The sequence below is a fragment of the Balaenoptera acutorostrata genome, chromosome 8, assembly GCF_949987535.1.
Source record: "Balaenoptera acutorostrata chromosome 8, mBalAcu1.1, whole genome shotgun sequence".
NCBI lineage: Eukaryota > Metazoa > Chordata > Mammalia > Artiodactyla > Balaenopteridae > Balaenoptera > Balaenoptera acutorostrata.
Window position 1 is genome coordinate 27,926,365 of NC_080071.1, and position 6,000 is coordinate 27,932,364.

A 6,000-nucleotide genomic window follows, 5' to 3' on the forward strand; every position below is an offset into this window, starting at 1 on the left:
TTTATCAATATGATTAACACAGATTTGATCAAATTCCAAAATACTCAAAGCTTTAAAGAAGCAATCAAGAACAAACCAAAGTACCATATTATAAAATACAGTATAGAGTGAGTTTATTGGATTTGTTATTCCTAGAGATGATGAAAAATGAAGACAAAAATAGAGTCAAGATGAATTGATAAGTGATGGCACCATATGGAATTATAGGAAATTAGCGTCACTTTTGGTGGTTGATATCATGTAGGACTACCCAGAAAACTTCGCTTGGGATAGTGATGAGATACTAGGCTGGGTGATCCATTGGTTTGATGAAGTGTAGCAGGTTTTCTTAATGACCAAAATTTTTTCCCACCTGTGTGGTAGGAAAGGGATTTGGTATCCTTCTCCCCCTGCCACTAAGAAAATAATAAATAATATACACCATGCTTTGCCACTCTAAAAATCTGTTCAATATACCTAGGTTCTTATTAGGGGGGTCTTCAAAAATAAAACCTCCTTGGTTTGTCTGAGGGGTCCCTGGTGGGATTTTACCTGTGAATTCATTGGCAAAGCATGGTGTATATTATTCATTATTTTTCTAATTCTCTTTCATCTCCCAACTATTTATTTACCATCCATCTGTTTAGTTTATGTACCATTTTCAGTCCTGCAAGAATTTGTAATCTGTTGCCTTTAGTCTATGCTGTCTGTGTTTTTATTGCTCTTTTGGCAGTGCTGGGATTTTTTGTCTCTGTTTAAATTCAGAAAAAGACTATCTGAGTCTCCTATTGAATATTACACTAAATACCCCTAAGAATTCACCAAACACTAAGTGATGGTGTCACATGTAGACATAAGTAGATAGTGCCGTTGAGAAGGTTAAAGGGTAGGCTTGAATTATGGGAGGCAGAGAAGAACCCAATTGAGCCAGCCAACAACCAATAAATTCTTGGACTATTCACAACTGATATTCTATAATTTGGGTAGAAAAAAGTAGGGATGTTTATACTTTGAAATTGACTAATATTATACTTCAAAACCAGAACAAGAATGAAGAATTTTGTTTTACTTGGTAGTAACATAGAAATCCACACATCTATCTTTTCCACAATTGCCACTCCAATTTTCAAAACTACAGAAGTTTCTGGAAAAGACGTAGATAGGCAGTAATATGAGACAATAAACTAAGCGATACAGTACTGGCAGAGTTTTTCTCATTAAATAGGATTAGAAATATATATTTATCTTCTAACATCTGCTACATGGCAATATTCTAATTTGAGAAAAAACAATCACACTTGTGAAAATGGAAGAATACAGCTATAAGTTTTTGTGTATACATAGCTAAAATGTAGAGTTCAGGACTTCCCTGGTGGCACAGTGGATGAGACTCCATGCTCCCAATGCAGGGGTCCTGGGTTTGATCCCTGATCAGGGAACTAGCCCCCACATGTATGCCACAACTAAGAGTCCACATGCCACTACTAAGGAGCCCATGTGCTGCAACTAAGGAGCCCTGGAGCCGTAACTAAGGAGCCTGTGAGCCACAACTAAGGAACCCACCTGCCACAACTAAGGAACCCACGTGCCACAACTAAGACCTGGTGCAACCAAATAAATAAATAAATATTTTTTTAAAAAGTAGGGTTCAGGGACTTCCCTGGTTGCTCAGTGGTTAAGAATCCGCTTGCCAATGCAGGGCACACGGGTTCGAGCCCTGGTCTGGGAAGATCCCACATGCCACGGAGCAACTAAGCCCGTGCGTCACAACTACTGAGCCTGCGCTCTAGGGCCCGCGAGCCACAACTACTGAGCCCGTGTGCCACAACTACTGAAGCCTGCGCGCCCTTGAGCCCGTGCTCCACAACAAGAGAAGCCACCGCAATGAGAAGCCTGCGCACCGCAACGAAGAGCAGCCCCCGCTCCCCACAACTAGAGAAAGCCCGCATGCAGCAACAAAGACCCAATGCAACCAAAAATAAATTAATTAATTAATTAATTTTAAAAAAAAGAAAAGTAGGGTTCAAAAGTAGAGTTTCAAAGTAGGATTAAAAAGAACTAGAACTATAATTAAAACATGGTGCAATAAACAAGGAAGATTATCAGACGTAAGCTGAAGTGATAAGATGGACAAATTATGCATAATGAAACAACAGAAGAAAAGCAGTTTCCTAAAAATGTATCAACATCAGAGTGTTTGCTGATCTAATCTGACATGGTCTTGGCCTTTGTGCCAGTAAACTCATGTAAAGAAAAATAAATGTGTTTTGTTTTGCATGTAGTAGATGCTCAGTAAATATATTGATTGATCAGTTATTCATGAAGAATTCCTCTCACAAGGTCAAACAGCCCACGGATGGGTCCTTTACCAGAACAACACTTTTGCTGATGATGTGCTTTCTTTGAAATGGTTCTTGATCAAAACCACTGTTATCCAAGTCCCCTTCTTGCAGAAGCCTTAAAGTAGACAAGGTTACACAATATATGAAACCTTTGCTTTTAGACATTGGGGCAACATGATATACAAAACTGTGAACCCTGAGAGAAAGGAAATCAACCAGGTGAGTTGGTGATTGTCCCAGCTTACTACATGAAATTGGTTTTCAGACTGAAGCAAAGAAAGAGGAAAACCCCAAAAGAGCTCCACAACCTCCCTGAGTTGAGAAGACAGGAACAGAGTTTAAGAGGCTGAGGCAGCTGGAATCTGTGGGCTAGAGAACCAGAGAGAAGGGAACTGCATAGAGAGTATGCCAGGGACCTGCAGAGGAGACCCTCATCTTTTTTGGTTGATCCTGATATGCCATTGTGTGAGAACAGACATACCTAAGACCCAGGCAAAGAACTAATGGCAAGCAGCGTGTCAGAAAATTCCTGGACCTCACGCAGGGCTAGAAACTGTATTCCCCCCAGCCAAAGTGGAAAGATCTCGTCACATGTGAGATATTGGTAGAATCCTTAAAAGGATATTGTCTTAGTAGTGGGGCTAAATTAACTTTAAAGTTGCTCTGGGTTTACGGCAACAAAGCTTAAAAGCAAGACAAAAGAATCCAACCGGTTTCAACTTGCTTAAATGCTAACCAGAATAAAATTCAACACTTTCCGAAGGACCTAACAACATAAAATGATCACTGATTGGCATCCATTTTTGAAAACTTACCACACTTGCAAAGAAGAAGGAAAATATGAACTATAGTCAGCAGAAAAGTCAATTAAAGGTCATTTCTGGGAACAGACCCAGAAATGGCAAAGATGGTGGAATTAACAGATTAGGACAGTAGATTGCATATTATGTGTGCTTTGAATGCCCAAGACAGTAGAGAAAAATCTGAGCACGATGAAGAGAGGGAAATAGAAGATATAAAAAACCCCAAAACTGAACTTCTAGATGTGAAAAATACAATATAAGAAATGAAAATCCATGGTATTTAAAAGTAATACTCACTTGGAAGAATATTTAAGTAATATATATGTATATGCAAAATAGAAAATTAATGACTCCTGTAACCCTGAATTTCATGTACGAACTGTTTTAATAGGTTGACCACTGTCTTTCCAGACTTTTATTTGTCTGTGTAAACAAATATAATATTATTTGAAACAATAAAATAGTAATGCATAATTTTTGCCGTTATAATAATTCAAAGTTGTGACCATATTTAACTTCGCAATAAGTATTTTAATATATTAGATTTACCTAACATATTATATTAATATTTATATTTATTAAGTTCACTCTCAAGGTTTAGAAATTTTTGTCCATTAAAGATATATAAAACAGGCCCTGAAGATAGTTCCAAAAGAAAATTTTAAAAATATTTCAGCAATTATCATTAGTGAAATCAAGATGTAACTTCCCAAGCTGCTACTTTAAAGGCGGTAACAGCTATTTAAATGTATTAACTCTGGTATCTTTACTAAATTGAAACTTCCATTATGCAACATTAAATGGAGTTTATGTAACTGGAGTTTATATAGGCGTTTTCTTGGTGGTTGTTTTGATTGCTGTCAGAAGTAGACTGTTGGCAAATGCGAATGTGTAGTCTAGGATGTGGTAATAACTGAATTTTGCCAGAGTAGGAGATGTTAAAGCAAAGATGGGATGGGGTATTTGAGAAAGAAGAAACAATGGAATGAATGTTCCCAGTTTGTGGATCAGAAGTTCTGAGTGATTTAGAAAGACCTAAGAGAGGGGTCAGCCTGGGGAGGTCTCCAGGAGCCCAGCATTCAAAGGGTCTGAGATACATTTGTAAGGACTTGTTTGCTATTTATAGACCCCATGTTCTAAGCACTAAGTTTGTTGTTTAAAGATTCCCACACTGCAACTTTTTATCATGTAAATACTAATTAGTTAAGGTTTATCTTTGAAATCATAGATTTTCAAATGATCAGATTATCATTGTAGTGGGGAGTTTTGACAACTAAAAAAAAGGTTTACTTTGTTGTGTTTTAAGCAATTCAGTAAATAGACTCAGATTTTCTAGCAGTGAGGAAAGATCAAAAAAAAAAAAAAAGAAAAAGGAAACCAGATTTTCTTTAAAACCGAATGTATTTGTGTTATGATGACTAGGATATGGTAAATTTTAAATTTGAATCCTGTTTAAGCAATGTCTAAAATAGCTACCTATTCCAAAAATATTTTGGGAGTGCATCATTATGTGAAATGTAGTGAAGATTGACTGAATGGTAAATAATACTATGTTTTTTAAAATGGTCGGTATATTTTTATAAAAAATTCAGGAAAGTAGTTAGGTTTCACAGTTAAAATTATTTTTGTCCTTGCCAGTGAGATTAATAACACTTGTTTACTTTTTAATATGTAATAGACATTGTTTTTTAAACTCTACTTGTTTAACCCATTTAGTCCATACAACAACTCTTGGAAGTAAGTAGTATTATCATCCCCATTTTTGCAGGTAAGAACATTTAAATGTGAGAGGTTAATCAACTTTCCCAAGGTCACCCAGCTAATATGTGGAAGGGCCAAGGTGTCAGCCTAGGTAATCAGGCTCTGGAGTCTGTGCTTAAGCACCAAGAGATACTAACCCCACAGGGAAATGGCTATTCTATGTCTTATAAAGACAGTATACACATTAAGAAAAATTGACCAGGCTACATTATAATTATGAATTGAAAATAAAGTTGGTAATTGTAATGTAGAATAACAATATAAACATAAAGTAAATCTCTCAGTAGTTCATTTATTTACAAATAAACATGTTAACTGAAATCAAACAAGTCAGAGAAGTTTAATTGCCTTGTATTATAGTGGAGAGGATACAGAAGCCATTTCCTGACCTACCAATTACGACAGTGTCGTTCATTGCACAAGTCTCCTAATCTCTGTGTATTTCACTTTTCTCCTCTGTAAATAGGAAGGTTTGTGCTAAATTATTTTTAAGGTCCTTTCTTCGCTAACCTTTTAGATTTGTTTCTTTTAAATGAATATGCGTCGTTTTTCCAAGTCAAATTTAAATCGAATATTCTTTCACTGAAACGTGTTACCTACTGGGGAATTGTTGTTTGTAAGCAGCATGTATTCAGTATTCATATTTTCTCTATGATGGCCACTTTTGGGAGATGTTATTAAAATGGCTAATAAATGTCTATTGTTAAAAGTTAAGAGAAATAATCAAATGAGAATTAATTGAATAAAAGCCATAGACTCAAATGTGAAGTTATCCTTACAGCACTGGATTATGACTCTTTCCTTCAGAGGTACCTCAGTCAAATTCTAGCACCCTGCATACAGTGGACATTCTGTATATACTGTTAATTTGCATACACAAACTGTTTCCTCCTCACGCATTCATTTTGATAAATGCTATATCTACTGCCACCTGGTGTTCAAAATATGTCAAATGTTTTAGAAAGTCATAAAAATCTTTTACACTGTTTTCTTTTTCTTCTATTTTTGTTTTACTTTATTTTTTTAGGGAAGTTCTGGGTTTACAACAAATCTGAAAGGGAGGTACAGAGCTTTCTCATATACCCCCTGCCCCCATGCATGCCCAGCCTCCCCCA